The following is a 24,031-nucleotide window of genomic DNA, read 5'->3' as shown; positions in this document are numbered from 1 at the left end:
CCAACTTTTCCTACAATACTTCTGGGCAGGATTTCTCACTTCCAGTTTCTGTCCAGATGTTAAATATTTGGAGCAACTGGAAGAAAAGCTGACTTCATGGTATTTCCATCAGGTTCCACTAGTGGAACAACTGGAAACCTCACGAGGAAAGCCCTTCTCTAAGTGTTCAGATTAGTTTTGAAGACTCAAGAGCTTAGGAAAGTTTGGATAAGTTTTGAGTAAGCATCAAAATATTTGGATGCTTATCAGAACTGAAACCAGAGTAAACAGTATGAAGTTCATTCATCATTCTTTGTAAAAACTGCACAAGTGGTAACAAAATTGTAGAATCACATAGAAATAGTAATAATTGCATGTTAATCACAATCAATTAACTTTTTCCCATTTCATAAAAAATAATATACTTATGCAGAATGGAAATCAGATACTAAACACAAGTGCAACATTAAAAAAAGGATTCAAAGAGCAGAGTTGTAGTTCTGTGGTGAAAACAGTAAACATACAGATGTATAAAACCTTTCTAACTTTTAAGAGAATGAAAGAAAAAATGAGCTAGAACCATGTTTGTGATTAACTAGCTGCCCACTACTCTTCTGAAACTTCTCACTGTGTTCAGGCTGAAACCACAGGAGTTCCAGACCAATGTTTTAGGATAATTCTGTAAAGTATTGCTTTGAAGATACGAGAAAAAGTACTTGCAATTCCAGGTTTAAATAAACTATACAAAAAAACACCCCAACAATATTGGTTCAAAACTATGTAAAAATTTGACCTGCCTTTATAATTTAAATTCCATTTCCTGTACATATGCATCATTATAAATTACAGAAGTGCATATACTGTCTGTTCCAGAAGACGAGAATGAAATGAGACAGTTTCTTGAGCCTGAAGCACAGGTTGGAGTGATAAAGGTAATGCTTTGTCTGGCAGCCTTCAGCACCCCAAACTGAACAATTAGGAATGCTTTAAAAGCTGAACTAAATAGCACAGACTCTGGTGTGAATTCAGAGTAATAATTAAACCCATGTTTTGGGCTCCCAGGGCTCATTAAGTATGAGAGCAATTCATTAAAATAAAAAGGTACTGATCAGAGAAAAAAAATCCAAGCCCTGAACTTTTGGAAGTACATTTTTAATTACCCTCATCATAATATCTGAAAGGTTGATTACACAGTATACTTAAGCGAATACATGGATTTACCGTAATTTTCCAAATAGAAAACTGACAGAGAGACGGATTAAGAGCAAAATTACAGAAAAGTACCCACATACTAAGTGTCCAGACTAAAAATGCTAGGATATTATTTTCCCTTAAGATTTCTGTGATATATTTATAACACTTCTGAATTTTTTAGTTGTATTCCTGTTGAGCTCACGTTTTCTCATAGTAAAAATTAATAGGGAAGTGTAAATACAGCAGTTAGTAATTATTTTTTTCCAATCTAAAATACTTTATGGCAGCGGTAGGAACCAGTTTTTCATAGCTTCCTTAAAATAGTGTTTGTCTGCCTTCAACTCCTTTCCCAGGCATCGGTCTCCTTTTCTCGCTGGTTGCAGGTATTGCGCACAGTGAAGAGGCATATCAAATTCTAAAAATAACTGTGATTCTTGCCGGTGTATGTATAGACTTCCGTCAGTGAACAGAGCTGGAACCTTGAGGAGGGTGTGATGAGAACCAAAAGGTTATATAACAATATATAATGTTATCTGGCTACTTCCTAACCATGTCCAGCTCACGGAGCTCCACTTGAAACTGGATCACCTACCTCCAGAACCTCCAGTTAAGCCACCATATTTTATTCCAAGTTGACCTGATGCAGTAACAACATCCTGCAACTAAAGAAGAGAAAGCTGTGAGGGAAAACTAATCTGAAACAGATTATAATTTATTTACTCAAAGGAATACTGCTAGATGAGCCAAAATGAGTTCAGAATCACTAGGTTAATATGTATTTGCCTCACCAAACATGAACTTTTCCATAAAATGATTTGGAATCCACATCTCTGCAGGCCTCCTTGTGACTTCTTTGTATCTCTCTTTTCCTTTCACAGGCAGAATATAATTGAAAAGAAAGGTAAAAAGCAGTGAAAAAAACCTGAAAAGCAAAAGCACAGTCTCATTAAGAGAATGATACTGGAACAGGAGTATGTTTATGTGATTGTGGCAGATAAGGAGAGTTATCAGTGGTCACTTTCCGCAGACCAGCTGCAAGAACAGGGGAAGGAAGTCAGCAGTGGAGCAACAGACATCAAAGCTTTATAGATTTGATTCAGAATTGTCATAGAAGACCTAGTCTAACACTGAACATGCTCACTTAATTGTGAAAGATGAGTTAGAGGCATATGTTTTTGACTTACTTTATTTCTTTTTCAACACTGGTGTGACTCTCATCATAGAAGCAAGACTGTATCTACTGGTACTGCAATGTGAATGTGCAGTCCCATGAATATCCCATTTAATGAAGTGCAATTAAGACTGTGTTTGTTGGACGTGCTTCTAACTTGTCATACCTCAAGTCACTTAATTTTTCTAAAATATTTAAAATATTTTAAATCCTTTGTGAAAGTTTATGCATTTTCTTCAGTTTTTAGTATATAGTAAGACATAGTAAAACATCCTAAAATACAGTCTCAGGAATTGAATTAATTTAATCTCTTAGTATTACTTCTATGGGGCATGTGTTGGATGGTTAAATCTATACTTTTTTGCTTAATTTAAGAGAGAGTGCATGAGAAAAACAGTTGAAGTTTTATTTCTCCATGATGAATAAATAAGATCTGGAAAATTTTGTGGGGAAGGGGAAAGAAACAAAGAATCTCTACTTCTCTAACTCAAAATTAGGGCTTGACAAGGCACAGGAAAATATGCAAGGAGAAAAGAACATATTTTCCATTTTACTCTGTGCTTTACTTTGGTGCTTCATTCTTACCATTATAAAGTTTTCCTAGCCCCCTTCCCCCTTCTTTCCTTCCTGCCCCTTCTGCCCACACCTTTCCCCCACAAATAGTTGATGGTAAAATTGTTTCAATTTGAGATTTTAAAATAAATGTTGTTCAACTTAACTCTATATTTTTGAAAATTTTAAGTGCTGTTTTTTCACTTCTGTTTGGAAAATATGGACCAGTTCTACCCTCACTAAAGGTGTCTCCTGTACTCTTTTGCTAGGACCTGGAGACTGTTTATTTTACTTCCCTAAGCATTAGGGATATATGGATATATTAGGGACTGTATGGATATAAAACATAATCCTGCCGACTGTACCCCTGACTGCCAGGAGGAGTTTAAATGTAGATATAACTGGCAGCGTAATCCTCCCCGATACCACAACCCTTTCCTCAGGGCTGGGGTTAAAAAGGCACAGGACAGTGTTTACCAGTGAAGCAACTGCAGCAAGAGACAGTAGCTTACCCACAGCAAATCCCAGCCCAAGGGAAGAAATCACTCATTACTGGAGTGAGGAGCAAGCTTTGCCCACAGAGCGGGACACAGGAGTAGAAGACAGATCCCACAGCACAGGAATTGGGGCTGCTTCTGTGTTCCTGTGGCTTGCTTTGTATTTCAGACATAAGGTCTAGGTAATTGTGAGAGTTGCTATTACTTAAATGCTCTAAGTCTTACATTATAACACTTATTAGGGTTACTGTGTTTCTAAGACAAAAGAAATAAGTAAAATCTCTGTTAATAATATTAATTACTGACTACTTATATACACTTAATCTCAGAAATCTATTGCAATAAACAGAGAGAAACCGCTGCAAATAATGTAAATACAGGTACAAGTATAAATATTCAAGATTCACAAAGTTTAAATGTGTTTGAATATCGTTCCCATTTAACTTTCTTATTTTGCTATTTTAAATCATTTTCTTTAGAGGTAGGCAATCATGACAATGCAAAGGGTTAAAGAGCAAATTCCAAAGAAATCCCTTGTATGAAATCTTCTGAACTTAGTTTAATGATATTTTTTGGTAAGCCACAAAGATTAATTGAAAAAATATAGTAATTCTTTTGAAGTTCACCATTTTCATTAGGATGTTGAAACGTCTTCCTGCAGCTAATCTTTGTCTAATCTATTCTGAACATACTTATTTATTTTTTCAAATAGCAAAGGAAATTCAGACAGTTGAAGGTTAGTGCTGCTTATTAATTTCATGACACTGATATTGTCAGTAATTTATTAAGCTAGAGGTATTTGGCAAACGAGTTAGAGTTAATGACTCAGCAGCTTAACTATGTCCCTAAAGCAATGATCTCATATACAGGTTATTTTAAGTCCTAAGTTATAGGAGTCTAGTTTTGAATGACTTGGTTTTACCATCATCACATCATAGCTCACATCTGCCTTGGGATCTTCATTTAAAGTCTCAGCAGAGAAGTGAATGGGACCGTGGTGAGGGCCAATGTCTCTCTTATGGCAGGTCTATACCATTCCACTTACAGACAAGACATGTTAGCTCTATACCGTGGGAAGGCAGCAATGTCTACCCCAAACTCCTTCTATGAAAAGGTCAGCAGCACTGGAATCTCACTTTCAAATACCCGCCTTAGGACATTTAAAGTAGTATGCTGGAAATATTAACGTGTTAGTAGAGTTATTCTGTGTATCATTAAATGAACCCACATTTAGATATTCAGAATGGGTGTTCCTCTGGGTGCTGTCCTTTCTTCTTGCAAAACATGCTTCCTCCCTGTCTCCTCTGCCCTTATTCTTTCATGCCTTTTTGGATGATGATGGAAAAGGAAACAGCACAAAGGCTTCCTAATTATCTTTCTGTCCCCTAAGCATGCAGCGCTCCACCTCCACCTTCTCCTTGCTCAATAATAGGCAACTGGATCCACCCTCTACTGGAATTTCACACAGCATCTTAGCAAATAAGGCATATGTAAACAAAGGAGTGCAAAACCCTAATCACTACTGAGGAAGAAGGGTGAGTATATGAGGTGACAGAAGACAAACATCTATAGGGTGATTAAGAAGATCCAGAAAATTTTGGGAAGTGTTTGTTCCTTTGTGCTTCTTGATGCACAGCATGCATAGGCCCATAGATATGTGTTGCTGTGTTTTTCCCATGGCTTTCCTGCGGAAGTGGAGATGTGCTAGAGGAGTGTGTCTTTTGGGTTCCAGTTCAGTTCTCTCATAATGTGCTATGTAGAAAAGGGAAGGGAAAGACATAAAAGCCTGAAAACATCCTTTAACTAAGTCTAGCTGGTGAGTAAGAGAGGTGAGAAGTTAAGAAGGAAGATGCAGGAAAAATGGTAGAGGCACTGAAAATTAATTAGTAGAAGACTGGATGGATAAACCAAATAGATACTGAAGAGGCATAGGCAGGGCCACATAATGGAGAGAAGAGAAATGGAAATACTGCTAAAGAGCAAAAAAATGGCAAGACACACTATAGTGAGAAGAGGAAAGAGTGGAAGATGACAGAAGGAGGTACAGAAGGAAAACAATACATTAAATTGGAAAACTTAAAAAACTTTAAAAATATGAAATAAACATTAAGTTTATGAAAATTAAAATTATTAGATCAAAAGGAAGTGGATGTGGAAAAGATGATGCAAAAACTTGGTCCTGGAGTTCATACACTGGAAGCAAACATTTTTTAAAATATTTTTCACAATGGAACTGTAAATGCACTTTTCAGAGCACTGCTTTTAAGTATCACACATATTATGTGAGAAAGTGTGTGTAGAGATAATGCCCACTATACTAAATATTATAAGGATGGACAATCCAAATCATTAAAAGCCATGAATTTACAATCATTACATTCTTCCTCCATTTCTCATTCCTTTTTTTTTTTTTTGTGAACTTGAATGCAGACATCCATTAAGCTAGTGAGAAAAATGGAGCTGAATTTGATCTAGCCTGCCTGGAATGGCTCCCAACACTACTTGGTTCAATAGTCAGCAAGACTATTAAATGGGACTTTTTATAGAGTTTCCATAAATAACCAGCTCAGATTCAGAAAAGTCTGAATGCCCCAAATTCATATGAAGTCGGTAAGAAGAGTATCTGTTAAGCTGCTATCCAAATTTTCTCCCTTCACCTTATATCAGAAGAACTTCCTCTATCATTAAAAGCAACCTCTAGACAAAATCTAAGGGGTTTTTTTCTGAGTTATCATAATTAAATAACTTTGTATTATTGACATAGACATTTCAAAAGACAAGAAGAAAAATTATGATGTCTCTAGTGATGGTTATTGAGGACTGTCTCTTGAAACTGTACTATTGTTCTCAATTTCTTTACTCTCAGTCATTTATCTGGTGTATTTGGTTGGTGTGGGTTTTGGTTTTTTGGTTGGTTTTTTCTTTTTTTTTTCCTGGCCGCTGTTACTACTTAAGCTTCTGAAAACACAACTAAAAGACTATAATAGTAACTTAAGACACCATCATCTTAGCTGTAATGTTGGATCTCAGGACAGGTTACTGATTTCAACAAGTACTTATACTGCAATCAGCAGTGGAAATAATTTGAAACTGCTCTGCCTTCACAAGCAGAGCAGATTGCCCCTGAGGTTAAGGGAAAGGTTCCCACTGACTTCAACAGGCTTTGGATTAAGCTGTGAATAAGGATCTGTGCAGGGTAAATACTGGTGACAGAATCTGGGGCTTTGCCAGATAAACACAGAAAGGGAGACAGGGAATTTCAGAATGCTTCATTCCTGGAAGAGATGAGACTTTCTATCCTTTGTTTTTTAGCTCCAATTGTTCCCCATCCAAAAAAAAAGGTCAGGAGGAAAGAAACAGGAGAAAAGACTGAATTTTTCTCTTGCTCTCAAATCTTCAGCAGAATGTGAGTACATTCATAAGAAACCATTCTGTTTTTAAACACTCTTTGCTAACAATCAAAATATAGGAAGGCAGTGTGTTAGAACCCATGGACAATTCTTATAAACAAGGTTTGGGGTTAAATGTCAGAGTGTACACTGCAGAATTGCATTCCCCATCAGCATCTATTTTGTAGTTGTTTGAAAATAGTCTGATGATTAATACTGGGACATCCTCTTCAATACAATATACAACATTACCCCTCCCTCTTATCCAATTTGGGAATATTAAGAGCTAAGGAATACTCCTTTATCGAATGCTCTTTTTAATGAGATTACAGCAAGATATCCCTTTAAAAGCTGTTTTTGTGTGGGGACACAGCAAATATTCCAATTTTTACTGAGCAATGTTTCTCTTAATTTTCCATCGGTTTTCATATTTTTAAATAAGTGAAGTGTTAATGCTTTCTGAATTATACTAGATTTAAAATTTGTTACAAAGCATGGGGGGGGGACACCTTGAAAATAAATAACTTACGTACTAGACCAGAATTAAACACACTGATTTATTTTCAAAGATGTGTAGATGTGGCACTTAGGGACATGGTTTATTTGTGGACTTGGCAGTGTTGCGTTAATGGTTGGTCTTGATCTTAGAGGTCTTTTCCAACCAAGATGATTCTATGACTCTATAGGCTGGACATGTATTAAAATCATCATATGAGGCACTGCAAGGACTTAAATATTGTATTCTTTAGATCATCAATGGATTAATCACTGTTTTTGTCTTCAAGCACTTTCTGCTCAAGCCGCCATGTAGAAAAAAAAGCAGCAAATGTGAGCACTGTATTAAATTTGTTGTGACGCACTGGTGTTTTTAAGAAATAACAAATAGATCATTTTTGACAGAAAAGTAGGTTTGAACAAAGACTGATGCAGGGAAGCAAGTTCATAAAGACTGTGAATTTCCAGCGCAAGGGGAAAGCATTTGTTCTTTTCTTAGCCAGAAAGCACATTCATCTGTCCCAGCGTCAGCAGTGCAAATACGTGCAATTTACACATTATTGTCTAAGCTTCTGAAAAAAATGTGGCCCTTGAGGCTTTCTTCTTCAGAAAATACAAAGTTAAGCTTCCCACTAACATTTTTTTTTTGTTGGGAATCACGTAAAAGCAGTTAGGAAGCACAATTAAAAAATCCCTTGACTGTAATGCATTCACCACACCCCCAAGCCCAGTCTTAGCAGGAAAATAATTCGGTGATACAGTAGGGTTGCCTTATCATGACATGCCTAAAAAAGTCATCTTGACAATTAGATTGCTAAAGCATGGGGTGAAATTCATTGCAAGTTTAGTTTATAATGCAAAAGTTGTTGCAGGTAAGTGGGATGTAAAATTTCATATTCTACTTTAGTTAGTAGATGAAACCAAATATATCAATGAGCTTTGATGAGATTGCAGGCCCTCTGATTTGGGTCTCCTTTAGCATGGAATAGGTTTTTACTTTAAAAGCACAATAGATTCAAATGCCTGAGCTTTTGGGTTTATTTTCCCTTGAGGTAATAGTTCCTTGGCAACTGACCATACCTCTTCTACTTGATTTGCATAAGAAACAGCAGGACAGTGTGAATAGTTAGTACAGAAGACTTCCTCTTCAGAGAAAATGTCGTGTGTTATGACCAAAATATATTCATATATATCCTATACACACTCATATGTGTGTGGGGGGGTGTTGAGTGATAACTAATTCATTGTCTGCATGGGGACTGAAAGAAACTGAGAACTCCTAGATGCACACTGAAAAAGAAGTGCTGTATTCTGAAAATAACATGGAAAAACAATCATCTTGCAAATATATCTGTTGCTCAAGTAAAGTATTACCTTAATAAAGGAGCTAAGAACCCACTTGTGTCTATATAGATGTAATTGTATTCTAGTTTATTATTTTAGCTCTAGCTTATGATAGAATTACTCATTTAAATTACAGATATAATAAAAACTAGTCCTGCACAGCCCAGTGAGTAAAATCACCAAGACAACACTTAAGATCTGGAGTCCAAATGAGAGTAACACTGTCTAACCAAAAATTCCCTTGGTTAATGCTTTATTTATGTATCTTTGCTTGTATTTCAAGCTGCTTAAACCATGGAAAATGCAGCCTTTTAGTCACTCCTCTCACAGCCATGATGCACTAAAATTTCAAAATTGTCTTCCGTTTGATGGATGCAGGACTGGCCCCCCATGGTGTTGATACCAACAATAGAAAGAAACGGCCTGGAAAAATTTTGGTACCTACAGTATGGTCTTCCCTCCAACACATACTGTCCTCCTCTTCACAAGAACATACTGCCCTTCCTCTCCTGATCCTCACTGTGCTATGGAGACCCCGATCCTGCAGATTCTATCATATCCCAACTAACAACACTGTTCCCAGTAGTGCTCAGGGCAATGCAAGAGGATATCAACCTTAAATCTTCTCTTTTCCCAGTCTGGTTTCCTCCTTTTTTTGTTCATAAAGCAAATGATTTCCCATACTGTCATTTTTTTCAGACTACAGACTTTTACATACATCTCTTTTCCTTCACACACCCTCCATCCCACCTCACTGCATCCTCAAACTCTGCAAGTGGATTTGTTAAATGAGGGAGGCAAGCTGGCACAAGCCAGCTGAAAGAAAGGTAGCTGGCAGAATTTCACTAATCTGGGAACTTTTCTTAGAGAAGGTTGTAGTAACGTACTTGGAAACCCACATAGGTAACCCATCATTCTGGCTCTGAAACCTGTGTGAGTAGCCTGCTTAACACCGATACAGGGGAGCACCCAGCACCTGTGCTCAAACCTTTACGAAGGAGCAATAGCTGCCAGGGGAAGGAAGAACAGAGGAGGAGAGTCGAAGGGGACATTGCCTGGGACATGGTTGGAGACACTCTTCGAAGGAGGTGCCCCAACATTGAGGGAGTTATGGCTTTGAGGGACTTCAGCTTTGGACAACCCATGTCAGAACAGGGACACCCCAGAGGGCCTATGGCATGTGAGTCACTCACGCTGGATGTGAGTGGAGTAGAGCAGAAAGAGTAAGTAAGGAGTGTCAGAAAGTAACCATTATTCAACAATGCCAATTTCATGCAGTGCCCTGTTGTAAAGGTACTGAGACAGTATCAGGAACAGTGTGGCCAGTGGGACCAGGGAAGTGATTCTTCCCTTGTACTCAGTGCTGGTGAGGCCACATCTGGGGTACTGTGCCCAGTTCTGGGCCCCTCAGTTCAGGAAGGAGGTGCTGGAGCAGGTCCAGAGAAGAGCAACGAGACTGGTGAAGGGACTGGAGCACAAGTCCTATGAGGAGAGACTGAGGGAACTGGGGTTGTTTAGCCTGGAGAAGAGGAGGTTCAGGGGAGACCTCATCACTCTCTACAACTACCTGAAAGGAGGTAGTAGCCAGGTGGGCGTCAGTCTCTTCTCCCAGGCAACCAGCAGTAGGACAAGAGGGCATGGTCTTAAGCTCTGCCAGAGGAGGTTTAGGTTGGATAATAGGAAGAAATTTTTTATGGAGAGAGTAATCAGGCATTGGAATGGGCTGCCCAGGGCAGTGGAGGATTCACTGTCCTGGAGGTTTTTAAAATGAGACTGGATGTGGCACTTAGTGCCATGGTCTAGTAACTACAGCAGTGTTGGATCAAGGGTTGGACTTGATGATCTCAGAGGTCTTTTCCAACCTGGTTGATTCTATGATTCAATGCAACAGGTGATGAAAATGAAGGGAGTTTAAACCAGGAAGAGTAGAGAAGTGATATTTGACTGAAGCTGAACCTAGGAAAGGTGTGTCACTTGGTGTTTGTTTAATTGTTAAAACTTTTTCTGAATCAATCATTAGAAGGTTATGTTAACAGGCAATAAAAAAAATTCATAAGATAATTGAATTATTTGGTTTAGAAGGGACCTTAAAGATTGTCTTTGCCCATGGCAGGGACACCTTCCACTAGACCAAGTTTCTCAGAGCCCCATCCAACCTGATTTTGAACACTTCCAGGGATGAGTCACCCACAACTTCTCTGGGCAACCTGTTTCAGGGCCTCACCCCCCTCACAGTAAAGAATTTCTTCCAAGTATCAAATCTAAACCTGCCTTTTTTCAATTTAAAGCCATCAACCTTTGTCCTATCACTACATGCTCTTGTAAAAAGTCACTCTCCAACTCTCTTGTAAGCTTCCTTTAGATCTAGGAAGACTGCTGTAAGGTCTCCCTGAAGCCTTCTCTTCTTCAGGTGGAACAACCCCAAATCTCTCAATGTGTCTTCATAGGAGAAGGGCTCCAACTCCCTGATTATATTCATCATCCTCCTCTGGACTCACACCAACAGGTCCATGTCCTTTTATATTGGGGGTTCCAGAGTTTGATGCAGTACTCCAGGTGGAGTTTCACAAGAGCAGAATAGAGGGGCACAATCATTTCCCTTCACCTGCTGGCCACGCTGCTTTGAATGCAGCCCAGGACATGGCTGGTTCTCTGGGCTGCAAGTGCATATTGCTGGGTCATGCTGAGGTTCTCATCCACCAATACTGAAAAACTCTTCTCCTCAGAGCTGCTCTCCATTTGACACTGTTTTATCTGCAACAGCTTTGGAGTCACCATCTTGTATTTATAAGCCACTGCAAATAATGTCTTCCATCTTACCCTTCTACTTCTCACATGCAAGAATGCTCCTCCCGATTTCAAAATAAGCCCAGCATTTTTCAAAAAGTTCCAGGTACAATTGTGACCTTAACTAATTCCTCTAAATAGAAATGCTGACAGTGGCTAACTCACTGTTGATTTTGTTAACTGTGTGCATACCGCTGATAAACATGTTGAGTTTCACATGCTGAGAAAATACAGGCAAAATTTTCCTCCATCCAAACTGAGGCTTTGTCTCAGTCTGAGGAGACTGGAATGTTTGCTAAAGAGGATGAGTTATGAGATAGACCAAACTTCTCTCTCTCAGCAATTGTAAATTCAAAAATTAAGGGGCTTTAATCGAGGAAGTGTGGAAGAAAAGAAGAAATAACAACCCTTTATTAAAAGATATATGTATATTGGCAAGAACAGTAACAGAACATAAAAACAGCTAAACAATGGTCCTGTACCCAGAAGTTCCCTTCAAACAAAAGAAAAAGTCTGAATGAATACTTCTCTGTCCTTTAGCGCAGTTCCAACCACGGCCGGCAGGGGGCGCTGTTGGGTCACTGGAGGTGCAGGGCCTGCAGTGCTCTGTGTTGGCCTGCAGGGGGCGCTGTTGGGCTCTGGCGGTCACCGCGCGGGAAGGGGGGTCTGGGGCCTGGTCTTGGATCATGGGAGAAGCTGAAAAGAAAATGGGGGACCCTTCCCCCAATGGGAGAAAAAGGAGAAGGGAAGCAGTTCACTCCCACGGGACTCACTGTTGTCTCAGATGACGGTGTCTCAAAGCTCCGCCCTTCTCTCCCTGTGGGCACGCAACTCTCTGATGGAAACACAGCAGATCCGGGCTGGAGACAAGAGACAGCTTGCAGGCAAGTTGAGGCCAGTAGTCAGAGCTGACCAGGATGAGAAGCCAGCAAGGCAGACCTCCAGGTCCCCTCTCCAAATGCACGCACGCAGACCCCCGTCTCCGTCCCAGAGTGAGAACTCCGCGGTCTGCCCTGTCCTCTGTCCCATCTGCCAGCTCCCCACCTTTCCAAAACCTTCCCCCCCTCACTCCAGCATTTGATGGACCATTAGCTAGGAATGCAGCCTGGTCAGCCCTTTCTTTTGTAAGGTTAGTTGATTCCCTTCCCCCTTCCCTATTCGAACTCTGTTTCTCTTACAGGGAAGCAGGGAAAGAAAAATTCCTCTCTCAGATTTATATCCTATAACAGGCTTATTTTCCTGAAAAGCCAGTTACATTTATATATACATACATATAAGCATCTAAACCGAAATTCCTATTATGCAACTGGCATTATCATGTTTATTGGACATTTTTGAAAATAATGAGAAGCCTTTTCAACTGGTATGGCACTTTAATGGCGAGATGTGAAGTGAATAATTAAATTCAGTACCAAAGAACTTGATATATAACTCCTGACATATCCTGTTATAAGCTTTAAGATAGGAAACTGCAATTTCCCAGTGCAAACATATTTTAGGCTTAATCTAATCAGAATGACTGTGAATCAATGATTCACAAGTTTTATGTGTACACCCTTATTATGATATTGTTCTTAGAGTCACATAGTTCCCTTTATACCAGAAGAAACTATTCTAAAATAATTGATAGTCTATGGTTTGCCAGTATTTCTTCAGAATATCCTTTCAGTGCTGTCTGCAGAGAAATAAAGAGACTAGACTTCCCTCAATGGCCACCAAATGAAGGAAAACCTTTTTGTAATGGTTGTCATGACCATTTATAATATTTGTTAGTTTGTCATCCACTCCTACAGTGGATTTTACAGAATTACTGGAAAAGAGAATAGACTGCAATTTAATTCAATCACAGCAACCAAAGGATGGAAACAGACCCCACACAATTGCTGTATTTTTTTTCTCTCTTAAGAATGATACTGGCACCTAAACAAAGAAAATTTGAGGAGGAGAAGGAATCTGGCTTTCATTTTTGGAAAGTATAACGGTAAGCCAACAATATGTCTATGGAGACAATAACATATCCATCTCTGCAATGGCTTTGGCAGTCATTCTTTGGTCTCAATTTCCTGTTACACAGTGTTAGAACTCAAGGTACAAATGCTCTCTCCACCTTGTCCTATCTCCCTTTTCCTCTCCTCTCCTAAAAAGTGAATGAAGTCTCAGCCTTCTGGAACATTATTCCCTAAAAGAAGTTATGCATCGTCCAGACTGTGCTCATCTGGCTCCTTTCCCCTCACTGCTTCTAGGAACTGGAATGGTTTTCTGAGTTGTCCTATTATGATCAAAGCCACTTGTTTTCACCTTAGCACACCACCAGCTCATTTAGATGCCAAGTGGGATTCCATCCCATCCTTCATGGAATTATATCCACCTTCCTGACTAGAGTTCACTGCTGCAATGCCATGAGGCAGGGCTTGCAACAGGGCTTAAATTTTCACTTTACTTCTTCTTTTGATACTGAATCTCAGTTCCTCCTTCACTTGGAATGCATATTGCTTAATCTTTCTCTCTACCAATTGTCATTGTAACATGTTGGTTGTAGGTTTTTAACTGCATGTGGTAATCCTGCCACATTTACTGAAAGCTGCATAGTACATAGGTGTTGGACTCCATCATGGGGTCTCAAGACAGCCCACACTTTCATGGTGGATCTGGAAGTGGGTGTACTGAACATCCCAACAAGACCTTCTACCTGTACTGGCATACTCAAACATAAACTAAAACCTGATGACTCAGAAGAAAGGTCATTAGATCTAGATAAATTAGAAAAAAATTAAAGCATTTGAAAATGCTTCTTCCTTGCTAAGGTTGCTTGCTTTAAGTAATGGTGCAATCTTCACTTTCTTCCTCCAAGTTTTCTGGCCTGAGACATCCTGGACAAGACAAGAAGGTAAGATGCCCCCTTTTCTTGTCACAGTCGCCTCAAGAAAACACACAGCACCAAGCACTCTTGGGAAATCAGAGCACCTTTCTTATACATATGCATCTGTATGATCCATAATTCAGAATTTATATTTTTTTTCCAGGTCTGAAAGCATTAATGGGACATTGTCTTTACTCTCTACAGGTTTTTCCAGAGGTAATGGGATGGCAGGCTCGTGCATATAATCTTCCACCATGTGGTTTAAGAGACTAGAGCTCTGTTTTTTGAAGAAAAGTCTGTATTACCCTTCCTTGTAAGCTAAACTGTTGGTATTGTCTTTCTCTTGAGATTCATTTTCTTGACTGTTGCTTCAGTCTAGCTGACTTGCAGGAGAGTTTCTAAAACTTTTGTGCTTCCTTCCAAAGTCTTTTTTTTATTTTGTCAGATGACAAATCAGCACATGGTAACAGAACATTTACTAGACTTCATCCTGTCACTGTAGGAAATTATGTTTCTGTTTTCTCCGTTATGTGCCAAGATTGTGCCTTCTGCCTGGATGCCCTCTCCATGTATTCGTCAACGGGACTTGAAGTTTACAATGCAACCCTCCCCTTTGTATGAGTTACAGAATACATCTGAGCTTGTATTGATGAGTATTTCTATCTTATCTTTTACCAGCCACATCAGCAAGAACCCTCCCTCCAACTTTAATTGGAAATACATTAAGGATATAGCTGAGAAATATCTCCGGTTTCCATTATGAGAAGTGGAAGCCTGTTAATAGTAAGGTTTCCAGGTAAAGGATAGTGAAACCAACTCTTTAGAGACCACATTTGCCCACTGAGCAGACATACATCTAATGAAACGTGTGAAATATTGCAAGGATGAGATACATCTCTTTCTGGCCTTTTTGAGGACTATGACCTTGACACACAAACAGTTTTCTCTGCAGTAAATAGAACTACAACTGAAGCTGAAAGATGCTGGGAGAATATACCAAAATAAACATTTTGTGGTTTGGCTTTTTTTATAGATACTGAATTGTTGGAAAAGTCAGGGTGAGAATCACCACCAGCAGTACTTGACATTTACATCTGACACAGAACACTCATCAAGTAAGATAAGATTTCAATTCATGAATGGGTTAGCAAATGGCTGTCTGGCTGCATTATAATCCACAGCTAGAAAAAGCCATTTTTTCCCAAAAATCTAATCCATAAAAACATAGAATCATTTAGGTTGGAAAAGACCCCTTAGATCATTGATTTCAACCATTAACCCAGCACTGCCATGTCCACTACTAAACCAAGTCCCTAAAAGCCACCTGTGCATGTCTTTTAAATACCTCCAGGGATGGGGACTCCGCCACTTCTCTGGGCAGCCTGTTTTAGCGCTTTACAAGCCTTTCTGTGGAGAAATTTTTCCTAATATCCAATCTAAACCTTCCCTGATAAAATTTGAGGCCATTTCCTCTTGTCCTGTCACTAGTCGCCTGGGAGAAGGCAATTCACATGAAAATTTTACTTTAAAAGTACCTAAATATAAAAAAGAAAACACTTGTTCCATTTCTGCTAAAGGGATCTAGTACAGAAATATAGCTGATACCAAATACTTCTTTACATAAAATTTATTAGTAATATTTTTGCATGCACCCTTTGAAAAACAGGAAACATTTGGGCAGACTAAATTGGATTTGGTATGGCTCCAAAGGTGCTTCAGTGCACACTGCTTTCAAAATTGAACAATTATGGTATAGCAGTAAAAATGCTATTTTGATCTGAGAGAAAGAACCAGAACATGATCAGTGACTAAAGTATCTGTGCTAATGGAAAATGCAGATTAAATGCATTAGAAATAATATTCCTAAAGTAAGCTCTTCTCCAGTAAAGGACATCACCAAAATGCTTAATTTGATGGACAAAGGAGTAACTGAGGACACTGTTACTTCACTGTTCAGAGAAACCTGTCTAATTTAATGATTTAAGCATAATCTGACTACTTAAACAGTAACATACAAATACCAATATTTTAATAAACCCAGGTCCAGAAAGCACTGTAAACCACTTGTTGCAACCATTCACAGTACTGCTGGCAGCAAGGCAGCCCAACACAGGCTTCCATTGCTATACTAGCACTCCTAACCCTACGCCAGAAGGGATAACCAGCAATGCTGAAACCCAAGCTGCCACAATTTTGTGTTAGCAGTATTAAGGTAACTCTGGTTACTTCTGCTAAAATAATGCTCCTCACTTAAAGCTAAACAGCCTTCAAAAGTATGCTCTTGCTTTGCACATGGAAACAAAGAGCTCTCTTTTGGCTTTATCAGTTGGTCTAAATATTTGGGATTTCAACAGCATGGGGAGTGGGAAAATGATATTTACACTACCCACCTTTAAGCACTTAACGTACTTCCTTCCCCCTCCTTGTCTCCAGTGTCTGCCTGGTTTACATTTGCCGCAGCTATAGCACCTCTCACTCCTCTGGGAACAAAACACCAGAAACAGCACATCACCTCTAGCTTTCTGATAAGTGGCAAGGAAACAGGATATAAATTCACATGACAAGTACTTGGCTAATCATTTTTCATAAGTGATAGTGCTATTATATTAGATACTAAACAGGGAAAATACGTGTACAAACAGAGCCATTAATCTACTTCAGGTCATTCACAGAGAAATACTTTAAGGATCAGGTTCTCATTTACTTAATTGATTTTTATTCTCCACATGTTTGTGCAAGATTATGACGTAAGAAGTCAAAATCAACAGTTCTGGTGAAACAACTAAAGAGAGATGTCAGAGAATACCACTATGCAAAGAATTTATGTACAGAAAGCTCTCAGTGTCATCAAAACTATCATCGAGATGAGAAATGTTAATATCAAACCAGGAGGCTGCCTTTGGAATGGACAATGTTGCATTAGTAACAATGAAGACACCAGAGTTTACAAATGTATTGCTTTCTCTAAATTTTATACACCTATAATTCCAATTCTCATAGACTACGCATACCTGAAGCTTACTCAACTTGTTCCAAGAACTCTAGGTCTATATGGAAGTTGCTCTCCAGAACAATTCTTCACCTGGGCAGACAGGTAATTTAAACTGAACAAGCATCTGCCTGGTATTTTGTAAACAGAGAGGTTTTAACAGTACATATGAAGGAAATGCAAAGATTTTGCTTTTCTATGGGCATTTTAGAATGGGATATGATGATTCTGAAGTTTTATTCTATACTGTATCATACTATCATACATGGAATAATTAACTCCACCTATTTGGGAATGAGAAAAGGTGGAAATATGAATCTTTAATTCTTGACTGGTGAAAACATGCTGTAAATTCCACGCAGCCCCATACTGTGTTCCATCAGCAGAATTCACACACTGGCCTTACAATTTACCCTTTTCTTATACGTGCAGTAAGTTTAATACAATCAGATCTTATGACATGTCACTGTATATTTCTCTATAGCTACTTCTCCCCAGTGAAGTCTCTAGTCATGAAAGAGAGAAACTGAAGGGCAATTAAAACTCCCACTTAGTTGGTGCATTCGAAAATAACTGTTACACCTGTTGTCATTCTCTTTATGTTTCTGTGTATCTGTCCAGAATTGGTGTGTTAAAGATGTAACTTTAATACTGATATTCTAGAGAGTTAAAGAGGTTTAATCCAAAATTCCTTATTTCACTTGGACAATACAATTGGTCCTATTACACTCATTTTCTTGTTTACATACAATTTGTTTTCATTGTGATAATTTCCACAGTGCATGGTAGTACAAAGTCTTAATTTGTAACACTTTGTGCCATTATTATCAGTCTAGGAGTTGTGACTGCTGAGCCTAAAGCACAGCTAAAACTCAAAACACCAGCATAACTGCTGTGTGAAATTAGAAGTGTGAACACTAATGAAAAGAAAGGATTGGTTTAGACTTTCTAGAATCACCACACTCATTTAATTCCAGGTATGGTTTATTTGGTCTCCAACGCTGTCATTATTAAAAATGAGATTTATAAAGCAACCTTTTAATTGGACACAAATCTCATGCTATAGATGTTGCTTGAATGACAGGGACATGGTTTACTGATGGACTTGGCGGTGCTGGGTTAATGATTCTATGATCTATGATCCTCTTTCTAGCATTTGGATAACTCAAATGCCATGTGGAACAAGTTGTGTATCTCTCGTGTAGTTCCATAGCGATGCTGAGTGCTTAGATGGTCTTCTGTAAGATTTAACCTGTGACAGGCTCTGGGAAGCAGAATTTACCTAGATATCCTGTCCTAAAATTACTTGGAGGGTATTGTTTCCCATTTGTTTACCTTCTTCACCACTGACATAATTTGTGTCTAAATTATTGGGTCCTGCATTGATATAAAACACGCATTAGAACATGTATGTTTTTTCACGCTTGGCAGACCTACAGGAAAACAGCAGAAAAACAGTGGAAGAGGGGATTAAAACAGAGGAGGCAGATTAGATTGTTCACAGGAGTAATCTGTCGCAGCACCAGATACCAGATTCAACCAGACAAGTAAAACGGATGTAGTCACTGTTCCATTAAAGCCAAAAGTCTGGTTAGAGGGAATGGCATGAATAGTGTGAGTCAGTGTCTGCCCCAATTACTGCCCGTCTCATGCTTGTACCAGTGCAGCAAAGCATGCCAATAGGGATCCTAAAGAAACATAGTTTAGAAGAACAGAATTTGTGCTGAAAATACTCTTTGTAATTGCACATTCTCATTGCACATTTCAGAATGGTTGATTAAAAAAATTATGAATAGCTTTTACTGCCAGCTGTCTTTGCAGAGAAGCAGAGAGATCAGTTGGGGAAGTCAGAGCCCCTCCAACATGTACGTTTCTTATGGATGACTGAGGAATAGCCACAGTGGTGATCTCTCTTTTCTGGAGATGAATTAATGTAATCTTTTGTACACCAATTACATGTTTCTTTGGGAAGACAATAAAATATATTAGAACTTCATCATTAGTAAATTTTATGATTAATAAATTGTATCAGGTGAAGCAAGAAGCACTTTGTTGGACCTTTTATGATTTTGGTTACTCTTAATAGCAACTTTTCTTAAAATTTATCAGTTTTATTAAGCTTGTGCTACAGAAAGTAGAAAACATGCTTAATAGATGAAGGGTCACTAGTTGAATGAGACTCACAAGAATTTACCAGTAAAATAAAATTAAAACTTTAGATGTTATAATATAAATCCAGCATAGAATCAAAGTAAAGGCTAGTTTCTTTTTTTTTTTGTTGTTTTGATCCTAATTCCATATTAGGGATCATTCATAAAGCAAAGTTAAACAGAAATGCACAGCTCTTCCTTTAGAAGTTTAAATCCATTATGAAGGCAGGAAAGTAAAAGCTCTGCCTGATCCTCTTCCCTGCATGCCTCCTAGTTTTGCCAAGCAAGTTCACAGTAACTGTTGACTCCAAACAGGCAAAAGTAGGAAGTCCAATTAGTCTGCAAAGAGATGGTCATTCCTTTGTATCTAACTGACACTGGATATACTTCATTCAACACATTAATACACTCCCATTTTTAAAAAAAGGGTGCTTTGTAAAACTCTGGCATGCTTACATCCTGTTTCTGTCATAATGCATCATACTGTGGTCAGAAGTACTGACATTGGATACCAACCAGAGCAGCTTCCAAGATAAAATACATACTTAAATCTTATTTTGTTTTCAAAATAGCACTCCTGTTTGAAAGCAATTAGTCTAAACTAAAGACAAACAAACAAACAAAACAAAAATCCCCAAACAAGAAAAGCAGCACACCTGTTGAATAGATAAATCCTCTCTATAGAAAACATTCAGCAGTCACATAGGATAATGACAACTAGAATTATGCAAAGCTCAGGGATGCTATTTGACACAATGGCCTGCTTTGAACTCTCCTTTGGTTCACATACTCTCAGGGTTTGTCATCCAAGAGTCTTCCAAAAGACAAAGCAAAACCCAATCAAAATGGAGTCTGCATTACAAAATACCGATCCATGGCCTTTCCCCCTAAACTAGTGTTGGTTCACTGGATTTTCATTTTGACAAATCTAGTCAAGTTTCACATCCAAAACTGTAATTAGAGAAAATAAACAAAGATCCTGTTGAGAAATAATGCATTTAAAATTATAGTGGAAGGAACAACTGAAAAAACAGTGCTGGCCGATGTGGAATAAGGCTACTTAAAAAAACCCAAACAACAAACAAACAAAAATCCCCCACATATGAAGTGATGCAATTTTCTTCTTGCAGTTTACAAATTGCCTGTTTTGTATAAGATGCTCAAGAAAAATACTGTAAAGAGAAAAAAAAAAACCACCTTTGGTTAGTTTGCTGACTTTTAGGAGTTGGCAAGATACAGAAATAAGTGAATCCCTCCATCAAGACCTAGGCTGCTTTGAGTAAGAATGCAGATCTGGAACAAAAAGTGAGAAGTTGGGGAAACCTGTATCCCAGGAAAAAGAAAAAAGGAAATTCTACAGCATGCCAACAATATCATGGCACAGGTAGAACACTCCGCTCTCCAGAAGTGTCCAGATGGGGGTATGCCAGCTGGTAGTTACAACTTCCACTCCCAAGCAAATCTCAGAAGTAGCAAATACAGGTACAGGTACACGTGACAGAAAAAAACCCCTTCATTATATATATATAGTTCTTTTTACACCATGTGCTCCACAGATACTAGACCCTCGAATTGTAAAGGAAATGGACAAAATCATGACAATAATTGATGACATTTAGTCTGTATAAACTTTGAAATTGTGTTAAAAATTTTTAGGAGTAGTTTAGTAGATAAAATCTTCACAACAAATTAAGTCTTCAAGCTCTGAACTGATTTTTAAGAGTATTTTTTGTTTTGATTATCTTTGCTTCCACTTAAGGCAATCGTGATATAAGTTTATACCCACTGCCCATCCTTTTCCCCACTTCTCCTTTACATGCTCTGCAATCACATGTCAGCAAAGAATATCTGTCCCTTCTCCATGAACCTACAGTTCCTGTAGCAATTACACAGGTTCATGAAAATCATGCTTGCAGCAATGCATAAAACAGCATACATATGTGCTCCATCTCAAGAGAACAAAGTAAGCCATTCCCCAGCAAGTCACACAATTTTTACAACATAATGGTTTTAAAAAAAACCCTACTGACAAGCCTAAAGTACCTGCCATTACTGTTACTACATTGGAGGGGTGGGATTTGGTTTCTTTTAAATTGTTCACATGACTTGTTCATGAGGCATGGCAACCAATAGGCTGGCCACATGCATGGAACAGTAATTGAAAGCAATCAGACACTGGTAAACAGAATAAAAAGAATAATTTTTATTCCACATAAATAATCATATTGCATAATCTTCTCTGTAGAGAATTCCACATACTTACTGAAAGGTCCAATTATGTCCCCATGGAAGTGCTAATTTCATCATTTAAGTTAAAGATCTCCATGGCTCTAGATTCCTCCTCCCATAAGCAGAAAATCTGACATCTTGATACTAAATTAGATATGACAGAATCAGACATTACTAAGTCAGAGATAGATGTTCATATGCTGAATTTTATTATCTTTCTCTTCATGCAGAACTGCACCAGGTAATTTTCTTCTCTCCCTGCCTATTTTGATGACACTAATTTGAATTTGTGGTGCCAGGGAAAGGAATCACTGATGAAATGTTTATTTGCATTCAATAGCTGAATGCTTGCAAAAAATTCCAGTGTGATCATGTAGCATGCTGGCTTGTTTGTGAATGCTGCAACACAGGTTATGAACTTGCATTCAGTGGAAAGTGTGGCATTTAAAAAAATATCAGATAGAAATGCATGTGCTGTGTTTAAATGTCTATGAGGCAAAATACAAATTTGCAAACACTTCCCCAACTTTTTTTAAATTTGCCTCTACCTAGCCTAAAATACAATACAAAGTACAAGAGTAGTTAGTTGAGCACTTTAACTTAGTAAAAACTCTGAATAAGAAAGGTCTGTGCAAATCTCTCATTCGGGACAATCAAATGAATCAATGTGTAATCCATTAAGAAAAATACTTGAAGGATGAGTGAATTTTGTTGGGGTAGTTTCCTCTCCCACTTCTATCCTCTCTTACATTTTACTACTGAGAGACTTCAAATATATAAAATCTTGGTTTCAATTATATCTTGCCAGAAACAAATATTAGTTACATTAGAAACTGTAGTTTCTTTTATACTAACAAGAATGATGTCCACATAGAATAAAGACAGAACCTCACAGTATTGAAATAAGCACACTTCTCCCCAAACACTCATAGCAATAAAGACGTAGGCAGTTAAATTTTGAACATTTGTTTTATTTTAGAATCTGGGTTCATTTTTCCTTTCTTCCATCCACCTCTGTATGGAAATTTTTGTGCAAAATGTGCTTTCCAAATAAAGTCCTTTTACTGGGCACTGCACAGAGCATAGCTGGAAAAAAGGGTAATATGAATAGCCACCCTAGATTTTCTATTATTTTCTATTTTTCATGTACATAACTTCGTAATTTACATTGCATTTTTCATGAACAATATATGCTATGATCATTTTAGTGATGTAAAGGTGTCTTAAAAAATTTATGAGAGATTAGTTACCTATAACTAATTCCCTCTATGATGTATTACTTATAGATACCACAGTGTTAACTAATGAATTTCTCCTTTCAACCATCTCCTCCACTCCTTTTCAGTGGTACATTTCCAGCAGCATCTGCCCCATTGTCATCCATGGTTCTCTCTCTTCCCATATCACCTCATCACAGTCTACTGAGAGGACCTCTGCAATAAAACTGCCAATTGCTTATAGACAAAGCCAAGAAGACAAACGAGATGAACTTCTATGAACAGAAATTCTGACTCTATCAGAAAGTTTAACAAGGGAATGGGAGTCTCATAGGATGAGTTCTAGAAGAGAAAAAAAAGAGCAAGAGTTCAAATGTAGCAAAGAAAAACTATTTCATAATTTTAAGCATGTCTGAGGTTACCAGCTGTCAAACACTGGAGATAAATGGCATCTAAAATGGCATTAGGTCTAAGTTGTAACACACAGAGAATTAATAATTTTAATTGCATTCCACAAAAAGTTCAGATTTACTATTTTTTAGAGTGAAGGGCGGTCCCCTAGTGACACAAAGTATGAAGTAGTTATCCTTATCAAAATGACCAGCTCACTATACAGATGCTAAACATTTCTCACTGCAGGATAAATTTTCTTCAGGAATCAAGACACACACAACACATATTAATCCATGTGCTCTGGTATCCTCCTGGGAGGCCCAAGGACTCACACAACACTTTTGTGCCAAATCCCAGAAGAAATTATTTAGTGAGTCTTCAAATGTTATGAAGTGCTTGACAGTCCTACTATAAACAAAGCCATTCAGTTCTGGTTTCTTTACTGTTTTTAAAGGCTGCAGTACACATGGTGGCTACTGTGTTCGGTCACATGAACAAAACAACCCTCTTCTGCAGTCTTTTGTACTTTTTGCCAAAGTTCCTAGACAGTTGAGTATAATGGCAGGTACGCTGAACTTAGCCACTCAGTGAATGCCAGTCAGCAAGACCTTTGTTTTGGAGTGATGATGGAGGAACCTACCAAGGTATAGACTGATTAAACGTACTATCTTTGCAAAGTACTTCTGCCAGTTGCTTGCCAAAATCTCAATAAACTACTTTAAATCTAAGTCTTAATAGACAAAGAGTTTCAGAAAAATGGCTGAAAAAATATGCCAGTATAAAGA

General features: G+C 38.2%; 1 long non-coding RNA gene across 1 annotated transcript; it reads right to left on the bottom strand.

The window, feature by feature from the left end:
- Positions 1-1,004: 1,004 nt before the first annotated feature.
- Positions 1,005-2,319, bottom strand: LOC120324493. Its single transcript, XR_005565849.1, has 3 exons — positions 1,962-2,319; positions 1,766-1,835; positions 1,005-1,652 (listed from the first exon to the last, which is right to left on the bottom strand). It is a non-coding gene; the product is annotated as an uncharacterized LOC120324493 (long non-coding RNA).
- Positions 2,320-24,031: the final 21,712 nt, after the last annotated feature.

The sequence above is a fragment of the Pipra filicauda genome, unplaced genomic scaffold (assembly GCF_003945595.2).
Source record: "Pipra filicauda isolate LSUMZ 115617 unplaced genomic scaffold, ASM394559v2 scaffold55_size4083901_pilon, whole genome shotgun sequence".
In the NCBI taxonomy this organism is placed as follows: domain Eukaryota; kingdom Metazoa; phylum Chordata; class Aves; order Passeriformes; family Pipridae; genus Pipra; species Pipra filicauda.
Note: the sequence above shows the minus strand (reverse complement) of the source record. Positions and strands in the feature narration are given on the sequence as shown.